The 9,437-nt window shown below is 47.0% G+C and overlaps 21 non-coding genes and 9 pseudogenes across 21 annotated transcripts; all 30 read left to right on the top strand.

Annotated features, from left to right (window-relative positions):
* The first annotated feature begins 131 nt into the window (after nt 1-131).
* Nucleotides 132-250, top strand: LOC138463105 (5S ribosomal RNA). Its single transcript, XR_011265690.1, has one exon. It is a non-coding gene; the product is annotated as a 5S ribosomal RNA (ribosomal RNA).
* A 106-nt stretch (nt 251-356) lies between these two features.
* On the top strand, nt 357-475 carry LOC138464883 (5S ribosomal RNA). The gene has a single exon (XR_011267459.1). It is a non-coding gene; the product is annotated as a 5S ribosomal RNA (ribosomal RNA).
* A 308-nt stretch (nt 476-783) lies between these two features.
* On the top strand, nt 784-892 carry LOC138459535 (5S ribosomal RNA; annotated as a pseudogene).
* Nucleotides 893-1,355: 463 nt separating this feature from the next.
* On the top strand, nt 1,356-1,474 carry LOC138463634 (5S ribosomal RNA). Its single transcript, XR_011266220.1, has one exon. It is a non-coding gene; the product is annotated as a 5S ribosomal RNA (ribosomal RNA).
* A 106-nt stretch (nt 1,475-1,580) lies between these two features.
* Nucleotides 1,581-1,699, top strand: LOC138463766 (5S ribosomal RNA). The gene has a single exon (XR_011266350.1). It is a non-coding gene; the product is annotated as a 5S ribosomal RNA (ribosomal RNA).
* Nucleotides 1,700-1,805: 106 nt separating this feature from the next.
* LOC138455197 (5S ribosomal RNA) lies at nt 1,806-1,924 on the top strand. Its single transcript, XR_011261838.1, has one exon. It is a non-coding gene; the product is annotated as a 5S ribosomal RNA (ribosomal RNA).
* Nucleotides 1,925-2,030: 106 nt separating this feature from the next.
* On the top strand, nt 2,031-2,149 carry LOC138460152 (5S ribosomal RNA). The gene has a single exon (XR_011262921.1). It is a non-coding gene; the product is annotated as a 5S ribosomal RNA (ribosomal RNA).
* Nucleotides 2,150-2,255: 106 nt separating this feature from the next.
* Nucleotides 2,256-2,364, top strand: LOC138456980 (5S ribosomal RNA; annotated as a pseudogene).
* Nucleotides 2,365-2,827: 463 nt separating this feature from the next.
* Nucleotides 2,828-2,946, top strand: LOC138461406 (5S ribosomal RNA). The gene has a single exon (XR_011264021.1). It is a non-coding gene; the product is annotated as a 5S ribosomal RNA (ribosomal RNA).
* A 106-nt stretch (nt 2,947-3,052) lies between these two features.
* On the top strand, nt 3,053-3,171 carry LOC138464881 (5S ribosomal RNA). The gene has a single exon (XR_011267458.1). It is a non-coding gene; the product is annotated as a 5S ribosomal RNA (ribosomal RNA).
* Nucleotides 3,172-3,277: 106 nt separating this feature from the next.
* LOC138461100 (5S ribosomal RNA) lies at nt 3,278-3,396 on the top strand. Its single transcript, XR_011263738.1, has one exon. It is a non-coding gene; the product is annotated as a 5S ribosomal RNA (ribosomal RNA).
* A 106-nt stretch (nt 3,397-3,502) lies between these two features.
* LOC138458650 (5S ribosomal RNA) lies at nt 3,503-3,611 on the top strand (annotated as a pseudogene).
* A 463-nt stretch (nt 3,612-4,074) lies between these two features.
* LOC138455478 (5S ribosomal RNA) lies at nt 4,075-4,193 on the top strand (annotated as a pseudogene).
* A 106-nt stretch (nt 4,194-4,299) lies between these two features.
* LOC138462658 (5S ribosomal RNA) lies at nt 4,300-4,418 on the top strand. The gene has a single exon (XR_011265253.1). It is a non-coding gene; the product is annotated as a 5S ribosomal RNA (ribosomal RNA).
* A 106-nt stretch (nt 4,419-4,524) lies between these two features.
* LOC138454748 (5S ribosomal RNA) lies at nt 4,525-4,643 on the top strand. The gene has a single exon (XR_011261411.1). It is a non-coding gene; the product is annotated as a 5S ribosomal RNA (ribosomal RNA).
* Nucleotides 4,644-4,749: 106 nt separating this feature from the next.
* On the top strand, nt 4,750-4,868 carry LOC138463884 (5S ribosomal RNA). The gene has a single exon (XR_011266469.1). It is a non-coding gene; the product is annotated as a 5S ribosomal RNA (ribosomal RNA).
* A 106-nt stretch (nt 4,869-4,974) lies between these two features.
* LOC138456556 (5S ribosomal RNA) lies at nt 4,975-5,083 on the top strand (annotated as a pseudogene).
* A 107-nt stretch (nt 5,084-5,190) lies between these two features.
* LOC138454404 (5S ribosomal RNA) lies at nt 5,191-5,309 on the top strand. The gene has a single exon (XR_011261082.1). It is a non-coding gene; the product is annotated as a 5S ribosomal RNA (ribosomal RNA).
* A 106-nt stretch (nt 5,310-5,415) lies between these two features.
* LOC138454965 (5S ribosomal RNA) lies at nt 5,416-5,534 on the top strand. Its single transcript, XR_011261616.1, has one exon. It is a non-coding gene; the product is annotated as a 5S ribosomal RNA (ribosomal RNA).
* A 106-nt stretch (nt 5,535-5,640) lies between these two features.
* LOC138459595 (5S ribosomal RNA) lies at nt 5,641-5,749 on the top strand (annotated as a pseudogene).
* Nucleotides 5,750-6,212: 463 nt separating this feature from the next.
* On the top strand, nt 6,213-6,331 carry LOC138463104 (5S ribosomal RNA). Its single transcript, XR_011265689.1, has one exon. It is a non-coding gene; the product is annotated as a 5S ribosomal RNA (ribosomal RNA).
* A 106-nt stretch (nt 6,332-6,437) lies between these two features.
* LOC138464880 (5S ribosomal RNA) lies at nt 6,438-6,556 on the top strand. Its single transcript, XR_011267457.1, has one exon. It is a non-coding gene; the product is annotated as a 5S ribosomal RNA (ribosomal RNA).
* Nucleotides 6,557-6,662: 106 nt separating this feature from the next.
* Nucleotides 6,663-6,781, top strand: LOC138454548 (5S ribosomal RNA). Its single transcript, XR_011261220.1, has one exon. It is a non-coding gene; the product is annotated as a 5S ribosomal RNA (ribosomal RNA).
* Nucleotides 6,782-6,887: 106 nt separating this feature from the next.
* Nucleotides 6,888-6,996, top strand: LOC138458649 (5S ribosomal RNA; annotated as a pseudogene).
* A 463-nt stretch (nt 6,997-7,459) lies between these two features.
* Nucleotides 7,460-7,578, top strand: LOC138455477 (5S ribosomal RNA; annotated as a pseudogene).
* A 463-nt stretch (nt 7,579-8,041) lies between these two features.
* LOC138458169 (5S ribosomal RNA) lies at nt 8,042-8,160 on the top strand. The gene has a single exon (XR_011262369.1). It is a non-coding gene; the product is annotated as a 5S ribosomal RNA (ribosomal RNA).
* A 106-nt stretch (nt 8,161-8,266) lies between these two features.
* On the top strand, nt 8,267-8,385 carry LOC138454672 (5S ribosomal RNA). Its single transcript, XR_011261340.1, has one exon. It is a non-coding gene; the product is annotated as a 5S ribosomal RNA (ribosomal RNA).
* A 106-nt stretch (nt 8,386-8,491) lies between these two features.
* Nucleotides 8,492-8,610, top strand: LOC138462110 (5S ribosomal RNA). The gene has a single exon (XR_011264713.1). It is a non-coding gene; the product is annotated as a 5S ribosomal RNA (ribosomal RNA).
* Nucleotides 8,611-8,716: 106 nt separating this feature from the next.
* LOC138459534 (5S ribosomal RNA) lies at nt 8,717-8,825 on the top strand (annotated as a pseudogene).
* A 463-nt stretch (nt 8,826-9,288) lies between these two features.
* LOC138463632 (5S ribosomal RNA) lies at nt 9,289-9,407 on the top strand. The gene has a single exon (XR_011266218.1). It is a non-coding gene; the product is annotated as a 5S ribosomal RNA (ribosomal RNA).
* The last annotated feature ends 30 nt before the right edge of the window (nt 9,408-9,437 follow it).

Below are 9,437 nucleotides of genomic sequence, written 5' to 3'. Positions count from 1 at the left end.
CCCACCAGTCTTATATATCTCGCCTGATCGAGCCTGATCGAGCGATGAGCGTGGTATCATGTTGCAAGTGGCTGCATGGCTTAGCTTACTAAATGCAAATGCATAAGAGTAATATTCTTAGCATTCCTAGAGCCTACGGCCACACCACACTGAATGCACCTGATCTCGTCTGATCTCGGAAGTTAAGCAGTGTCAGGCCTAGTTAGTACCTGGATGGGAGACCGCCTGGGAATACCAGGTGCTGTAGGCTTTTTTGTGCTCCAAGTTCAGGAAGTGAGCCCTTTCTCAATTGCCTTTTAAAACTGCAAGGTCTAGCCGACTAGATGCTTAAAAGTACAAAACTCACTAGGCCCAGAGCCTAAGGCCACACCACACTGAATGCGCCTGATCTCGTCTGATCTCAGAAGCTAAGCAGTGTCGGGCCTAGTTAGTACCTGGATGGGAGACCGCCTGGGAATACCAGGTGCTGTAGGCTTTTTTGTACTCCAAGTTCAGGAAGTGAGCCATTTCTCAATTGCCTTTCAAAACTGCAAGGTCTAGCCGACTAGATGCTTAAAAGTACAAAACTCACAAGGCCCAGAGCCTACGGCCACACCACACTGAATGCGCCAAAGCAGTGTCGGGCCTCGTTAGTACCTGGATGGGAGACCGCCTGGGAATACCAGGTGCTGTAGGCTTTTTTGTGCTCCAAGTTCAGGAAGTGAGCCATTTCACAATTCCCTTTCAAAACTGCAAGGTCTAGCCGACTAGATGCTTAAAAGTACAAAACTCACTAGGCCCAGAGCCTACGGCCACACCACACTGAATGCGCCCGATCTCGGAAGCTGAGCAGGGTCAGGCCTAGTTAGTACCTGGATGGGAGACTGCCTGGGAATACCAGGTGCTGTAGGCTTTTTTGTGCTCCATGATTAGTAATTGCGCAACTTCTCAATTATTTTTCAAATTTGGTATGTTTCCAAAATAATTGTATCCCGTTTTATAGCGGAAATGTTGGACAACATCATGAGGGCTGGAGCTACCTTTTTACATAGAATTAGCATACAGGTAGTGTGTTCATGGGTAATAAATCGACTTTCACATGTAATGCAGTACAGAGAATATTGAGTCCTTCAAGAGGCATGAAAGAAACCCATTATTGTGTTGATTGTTCTCTCCACCTCCCTGCAACAGACACAGGATGGATGAATTAAAGTTATCCTACCAGACATAGGAGTCCTGAATGGGCCCACCAGTCTTATATATCTCGCCTGATCGAGCCTGATCGAGCGATGAGCGTGGTATCATGTTGCAAGTGGCTGCATGGCTTAGCTTACTAAATGCAAATGCATAAGAGTAATATTCTTAGCATTCCTAGAGCCTACGGCCACACCACACTGAATGCACCCGATCTCGTCTGATCTTGGAAGTTAAGCAGTGTCAGGCCTAGTTAGTACCTGGATGGGAGACCGCCTGGGAATACCAGGTGCTGTAGGCTTTTTTGTGCTCCAAGTTCAGGAAGTGAGCCCTTTCTCAATTGCCTTTTAAAACTGCAAGGTCTAGCCGACTAGATGCTTAAAAGTACAAAACTCACAAGGCCCAGAGCCTACGGCCACACCACACTGAATGCGCCTGATCTCGTCTGATCTCGGAAGCTAAGCAGTGTCGGGCCTCGTTAGTACCTGGATGGGAGACCGCCTGGGAATACCAGGTGCTGTAGGCTTTTTTGTGCTCCAAGTTCAGGAAGTGAGCCATTTCTCAATTGCCTTTCAAAACTGCAAGGTCTAGCTGACTAGATGCTTAAAAGTACAAAACTCACAAGGTCCAGAGCCTGCGGCCACACCACACTGAATGCGCCCCATCTCGTCTGATCTCGGAAGCTAAGCAGTGTCGGGCCTCGTTAGTACCTGGATGGGAGACCGCCTGGGAATACCAGGTGCTGTAGGCTTTTTTGTGCTCCAAGTTCAGGAAGTGAGCCATTTCTCAATTGCCTTTCAAAACTGCAAGGTCTAGCTGACTAGATGCTTAAAAGTACAAAACTCACTAGGCCCAGAGCCTACGGCCACACCACACTGATTGCGCCCGATCTCGTCTGATCTCGGAAGCTAAGCAGTGTCGGGCCTAGTTAGTACCTGGATGGGAGACCACCTGGGAATACCAGGTGCTGTAGGCTTTTTTGTACTCCAAGTTCAGGAAGTGAGCCATTTCACAATTGCCTTTCAAAACTGCAAGGTCTAGCCGACTAGATGCTTAAAAGTACAAAACTCACTAGGCCCAGAGCCTACGGCCACACCACACTGAATGCGCCCGATCTCGGAAGCTAAGCAGGGTCGGGCCTAGTTAGTACCTGGATGGGAGACTGCCTGGGAATACCAGGTGCTGTAGGCTTTTTTGTGCTCCATGATTAGTAATTGCGCAAATTCTCAATTATTTTTCAAATTTGGTATGTTTCCAAAATAATTGTATCCCGTTTTATAGCGGAAATGTTGGACAACATCATGAGGGCTGGAGCTACCTTTTTACATAGAATTAGCATACAGGTAGTGTGTTCATGGGTAATAAATCGACTTTCACATGTAATGCAGTACAGAGAATATTGAGTCCTTCAAGAGGCATGAAAGAAACCCATTATTGTGTTGATTGTTCTCTCCACCTCCCTGCAACAGACACAGGATGGATGAATTAAAGTTATCCTACCAGACATAGGAGTCCTGAATGGGCCCACCAGTCTTATATATCTCGCCTGATCGAGCCTGATCGAGCGATGAGCGTGGTATCATGTTGCAAGTGGCTGCATGGCTTAGCTTACTAAATGCAAATGCATAAGAGTAATATTCTTAGCATTCCTAGAGCCTACGGCCACACCACACTGAATGCACCCGATCTCGTCTGATCTCGGAAGTTAAGCAGTGTCAGGCCTAGTTAGTACCTGGATGGGAGACCGCCTGGGAATACCAGGTGCTGTAGGCTTTTTTGTGCTCCAAGTTCAGGAAGTGAGCCCTTTCTCAATTGCCTTTTAAAACTGCAAGGTCTAGCCGACTAGATGCTTAAAAGTACAAAACTCACTAGGCCCAGAGCCTAAGGCCACACCACACTGAATGCGCCTGATCTCGTCTGATCTCAGAAGCTAAGCAGTGTCGGGCCTAGTTAGTACCTGGATGGGAGACCGCCTGGGAATACCAGGTGCTGTAGGCTTTTTTGTACTCCAAGTTCAGGAAGTGAGCCATTTCTCAATTGCCTTTCAAAACTGCAAGGTCTAGCCGACTAGATGCTTAAAAGTACAAAACTCACAAGGCCCAGAGCCTACGGCCACACCACACTGAATGCGCCCGATCTCGTCTGATCTCGGAAGCTAAGCAGTGTCGGGCCTTGTTAGTACCTGGATGGGAGACCGCCTGGGAATACCAGGTGCTGTAGGCTTTTTTGTGCTCCAAGTTCAGGAAGTGAGCCATTTCACAATTGCCTTTCAAAACTGCAAGGTCTAGCCGACTAGATGCTTAAAAGTACAAAACTCACAAGGCCCAGAGCCTACGGCCACACCACACTGAATGCGTCTGATCTCGGAAGCTAAGCAGTGTAGGGCCTCGTTAGTACCTGGATGGGAGACTGCCTGGGAATACCAGGTGCTGTAGGCTTTTTTGTGCTCCATGATTAGTAATTGCGCAACTTCTCAATTATTTTTCAAATTTGGTATGTTTCCAAAATAATTGTATCCCGTTTTATAGCGGAAATGTTGGACAACATCATGAGGGCTGGAGCTACCTTTTTACATAGAATTAGCATACAGGTAGTGTGTTCATGGGTAATAAATCGACTTTCACATGTAATGCAGTACAGAGAATATTGAGTCCTTCAAGAGGCATGAAAGAAAACCATTATTGTGTTGATTGTTCTCTCCACCTCCCTGCAACAGACACAGGATGGATGAATTAAAGTTATCCTACCAGACATAGGAGTCCTGAATGGGCCCACCAGTCTTATATATCTCGCCTGATCGAGCCTGATCGAGCGATGAGCGTGGTATCATGTTGCAAGTGGCTGCATGGCTTAGCTTACTAAATGCAAATGCATAAGAGTAATATTCTTAGCATTCCTAGAGCCTACGGCCACACCACACTGAATGCACCCGATCTCGTCTGATCTCGGAAGTTAAGCAGTGTCAGGCCTAGTTAGTACCTGGATGGGAGAAGGCCTGGGAATACCAGGTGCTGTAGGCTTTTTTGTGCTCCAAGTTCAGGAAGTGAGGCCTTTCTCAATTGCCTTTTAAAACTGCAAGGTCTAGCCGACTAGATGCTTAAAAGTACAAAACTCACTAGGCCCAGAGCCTACGGCCACACCACACTGAATGCGCCTGATCTCGTCTGATCTCAAAAGCTAAGCAGTGTCGGGCCTAGTTAGTACCTGGATGGGAGACCACCTGGGAATACCAGGTGCTGTAGGCTTTTTTGTGCTCCAAGTTCAGGAAGTGAGCCATTTCACAATTGCCTTTCAAAACTGCAAGGTCTAGCCGACTAGATGCTTAAAAGTACAAAACTCACTCGGCCCAGAGCCTACGGCCACACCACACTGAATGCGCCTGATCTCGTCTGATCTCAGAAGCTAAGCAGTGTCGGGCCTAGTTAGTACCTGGATGGGAGACCGCCTGGGAATACCAGGTGCTGTAGGCTTTTTTGTACTCCAAGTTCAGGAAGTGAGCCATTTCTCAATTGCCTTTCAAAACTGCAAGGTCTAGCCGACTAGATGCTTAAAAGTACAAAACTCACAAGGCCCAGAGCCTACGGCCACACCACACTGAATGCGCCCGAACTCGTCTGATCTCGGAAGCTAAGCAGTGTCGGGCCTCGTTAGTACCTGGATGGGAGACCACCTGGGAATACCAGGTGCTGTAGGCTTTTTTGTGCTCCAAGTTCAGGAAGTGAGCCATTTCACAATTGCCTTTCAAAACTGCAAGGTCTAGCCGACTAGATGCTTAAAAGTACAAAACTCACAAGGCCCAGAGCCTACGGCCACACCACACTGAATGCGTCTGATCTCAGAAGCTAAGCAGTGTAGGGCCTCGTTAGTACCTGGATGGGAGACCGCCTGGGAATACCAGGTGCTGTAGGCTTTTTTGTGCTCCAAGTTCAGGAAGTGAGCCTATTTCACAATTGCCTTTCAAAACTGCAAGGTCTAGCCGACTAGATGCTTAAAAGTACAAAACTCTCTAGGCCCAGAGCCTACGGCCACACCACACTGAATGTGCCTGATCTCGTCTGATCTCTGAAGCTAAGCAGTGTCGGGCCTCGTTAGTACCTGGATGGGAGACCGCCTGGGAATACCAGGTGCTGTAGGCTTTTTTGTGCTCCAAGTTCAGGAAGTGAGCCATTTCTCAATTGCCTTTCAAAACTGCAAGGTCTAGCTGACTAGATGCTTAAAAGTACAAAACTCACTAGGCCCAGAGAATACGGCCACACCACACTGATTGCGCCCGATCTCGTCTGATCTCGGAAGCTAAGCAGTGTCGGGCCTAGTTAGTACCTGGATGGGAGACCACCGGGGAATACCAGGTGCTGTAGGCTTTTTTGTACTCCAAGTTCAGGAAGTGAGCCATTTCACAATTGCCTTTCAAAACTGCAAGGTCTAGCCGACTAGATGCTTAAAAGTACAAAACTCACTAGGCCCAGAGCCTACGGCCACACCACACTGAATGCGCCCAATCTCGGAAGCTAAGCAGGGTCAGGCCTAGTTAGTACCTGGATGGGAGACTGCCTGGGAATACCAGGTGCTGTAGGCTTTTTTGTGCTCCATGATTAGTAATTGCGCAAATTCTCAATTATTTTTCAAATTTGGTATGTTTCCAAAATAATTGTATCCCGTTTTATAGCGGAAATGTTGGACAACATCATGAGGGCTGGAGCTACCTTTTTACATAGAATTAGCATACAGGTAGTGTGTTCATGGGTAATAAATCGACTTTCACATGTAATGCAGTACAGAGAATATTGAGTCCTTCAAGAGGCATGAAAGAAACCCATTATTGTGTTGATTGTTCTCTCCACCTCCCTGCAACAGACACAGGATGGATGAATTAAAGTTATCCTACCAGACATAGGAGTCCTGAATGGGCCCACCAGTCTTATATATCTCGCCTGATCGAGCCTGATCGAGCGATGAGCGTGGTATCATGTTGCAAGTGGCTGCATGGCTTAGCTTACTAAATGCAAATGCATAAGAGTAATATTCTTAGCATTCCTAGAGCCTACGGCCACACCACACTGAATGCACCTGATCTCGTCTGATCTCGGAAGTTAAGCAGTGTCAGGCCTAGTTAGTACCTGGATGGGAGACCGCCTGGGAATACCAGGTGCTGTAGGCTTTTTTGTGCTCCAAGTTCAGGAAGTGAGCCCTTTCTCAATTGCCTTTTAAAACTGCAAGGTCTAGCCGACTAGATGCTTAAAAGTACAAAACTCACTAGGCCCAGAGCCTAAGGCCACACCACACTGAATGCGCCTGATCTCGTCTGATCTCAGAAGCTAAGCAGTGTCGGGCCTAGTTAGTACCTGGATGGGAGACCGCCTGGGAATACCAGGTGCTGTAGGCTTTTTTGTACTCCAAGTTCAGGAAGTGAGCCATTTCTCAATTGCCTTTCAAAACTGCAAGGTCTAGCCGACTAGATGCTTAAAAGTACAAAACTCACAAGGCCCAGAGCCTACGGCCACATCACACTGAATGCGCCCGATCTCGTCTGATCTCGGAAGCTAAGCAGTGTCAGGCCTTGTTAGTACCTGGATGGGAGACCGCCTGGGAATACCAGGTGCTGTAGGCTTTTTTGTGCTCCAAGTTCAGGAAGTGAGCCATTTCACAATTGCCTTTCAAAACTGCAAGGTCTAGCCGACTAGATGCTTAAAAGTACAAAACTCACAAGGCCCAGAGCCTACGGCCACACCACACTGAATGCGTCTGATCTCGGAAGCTAAGCAGTGTAGGGCCTCGTTAGTACCTGGATGGGAGACTGCCTGGGAATACCAGGTGCTGTAGGCTTTTTTGTGCTCCATGATTAGTAATTGCGCAACTTCTCAATTATTTTTCAAATTTGGTATGTTTCCAAAATAATTGTATCCCGTTTTATAGCGGAAATGTTGGACAACATCATGAGGGCTGGAGCTACCTTTTTACATAGAATTAGCATACAGGTAGTGTGTTCATGGGTAATAAATCGACTTTCACATGTAATGCAGTACAGAGAATATTGAGTCCTTCAAGAGGCATGAAAGAAAACCATTATTGTGTTGATTGTTCTCTCCACCTCCCTGCAACAGACACAGGATGGATGAATTAAAGTTATCCTACCAGACATAGGAGTCCTGAATGGGCCCACCAGTCTTATATATCTCGCCTGATCGAGCCTGATCGAGCGATGAGCGTGGTATCATGTTGCAAGTGGCTGCATGGCTTAGCTTACTAAATGCAAATGCATAAGAGTAATATTCTTAGCATTCCTAGAGCCTACGGCCACACCACACTGAATGCACCCGATCTCGTCTGATCTCGGAAGTTAAGCAGTGTCAGGCCTAGTTAGTACCTGGATGGGAGAAGGCCTGGGAATACCAGGTGCTGTAGGCTTTTTTGTGCTCCATGATTAGTAATTGCGCAACTTCTCAATTATTTTTCAAATTTGGTATGTTTCCAAAATAATTGTATCCCGTTTTATAGCGGAAATGTTGGACAACATCATGAGGGCTGGAGCTACCTTTTTACATAGAATTAGCATACAGGTAGTGTGTTCATGGGTAATAAATCGACTTTCACATGTAATGCAGTACAGAGAATATTGAGTCCTTCAAGAGGCATGAAAGAAAACCATTACTGTGTTGATTGTTCTCTCCACCTCCCTGCAACAGACACAGGATGGATGAATTAAAGTTATCCTACCAGACATAGGAGTCCAGAATGGGCCCACCAGTCTTATATATCTCGCCTGATCGAGCCTGATCGAGCGATGAGCGTGGTATCATGTTGCAAGTGGCTGCATGGCTTAGCTTACTAAATGCAAATGCATAAGAGTAATATTCTTAGCATTCCTAGAGCCTACGGCCACACCACACTGAATGCACCCGATCTCGTCTGATCTCGGAAGTTAAGCAGTGTTAGGCCTAGTTAGTACCTGGATGGGAGACCGCCTGGGAATACCAGGTGCTGTAGGCTTTTTTGTGCTCCAAGTTCAGGAAGTGAGCCCTTTCTCAATTGCCTTTCAAAACTGCAAGGTCTAGCCGACTAGATGCTTAAAAGTATAAAACTCACTAGGCCCAGAGCCTACGCCCACACCACACTGAATGCGCCTGATCTCGTCTGATCTCAGAAGCTAAGCAATGTCGGGCCTAGTTAGTACCTGGATGGGAGACCGCCTGGGAATACCAGGTGCTGTAGGCTTTTTTGTACTCCAAGTTCAGGAAGTGAGCCATTTCTCAATTGCCTTTCAAAACTGCAAGGTCTAGCCGACTAGATGCTTAAAAGTACAAAACTCACAAGGCCCAGAGCCTACGGCCACACCACACTGAATGCGCCCGATCTCGTCTGATCTCGGAAGCTAAGCAGTGTCGGGCCTCGTTAGTACCTGGATGGGAGACCGCCTGGGAATACCAGGTGCTGTAGGCTTTTTTGTGCTCCAAGTTCAGGAAGTGAGCCATTTCACAATTCCCTTTCAAAACTGCAAGGTCTAGCCGACTAGATGCTTAAAAGTACAAAACTCACTAGGCCCAGAGCCTACGGCCACACCACACTGAATGCGCCCGATCTCGGAAGCTGAGCAGGGTCAGGCCTAGTTAGTACCTGGATGGGAGACTGCCTGGGAATACCAGGTGCTGTAGGCTTTTTTGTGCTCCATGATTAGTAATTGCGCAACTTCTCAATTATTTTTCAAATTTGGTATGTTTCCAAAATAATTGTATACCGTTTTATAGCGGAAATGTTGGACAACATCATGAGGGCTGGAGCTACCTTTTTACATAGAATTAGCATACAGGTAGTGTGTTCATGGGTAATAAATCGACTTTCACATGTAATGCAGTACAGAGAATATTGAGTCCTTCAAGAGGCATGAAAGAAACCCATTATTGTGTTGATTGTTCTCTCCACCTCCCTGCAACAGACACAGGATGGATGAATTAAAGTTATCCTACCAGACATAGGAGTCCTGAATGGGCCCACCAGTCTTATATATCTCGCCTGATCGAGCCTGATCGAGCGATGAGCGTGGTATCATGTTGCAAGTGGCTGCATGGCTTAGCTTACTAAATGCAAATGCATAAGAGTAATATTCTTAGCATTCCTAGAGCCTACGGCCACACCACACTGAATGCACCCGATCTCGTCTGATCTTGGAAGTTAAGCAGTGTCAGGCCTAGTTAGTACCTGGATGGGAGACCGCCTGGGAATACCAGGTGCTGTAGGCTTTTTTGTGCTCCAAGTTCAGGAAGTGAGCC

The sequence above is a fragment of the Ambystoma mexicanum genome, chromosome 4p, assembly GCF_040938575.1.
Source record: "Ambystoma mexicanum isolate Mex_15411 chromosome 4p, UKY_AmexF1_1, whole genome shotgun sequence".
Lineage (NCBI taxonomy): Eukaryota > Metazoa > Chordata > Amphibia > Caudata > Ambystomatidae > Ambystoma > Ambystoma mexicanum.
This window is presented reverse-complemented; position numbering and strand designations above follow the sequence as displayed.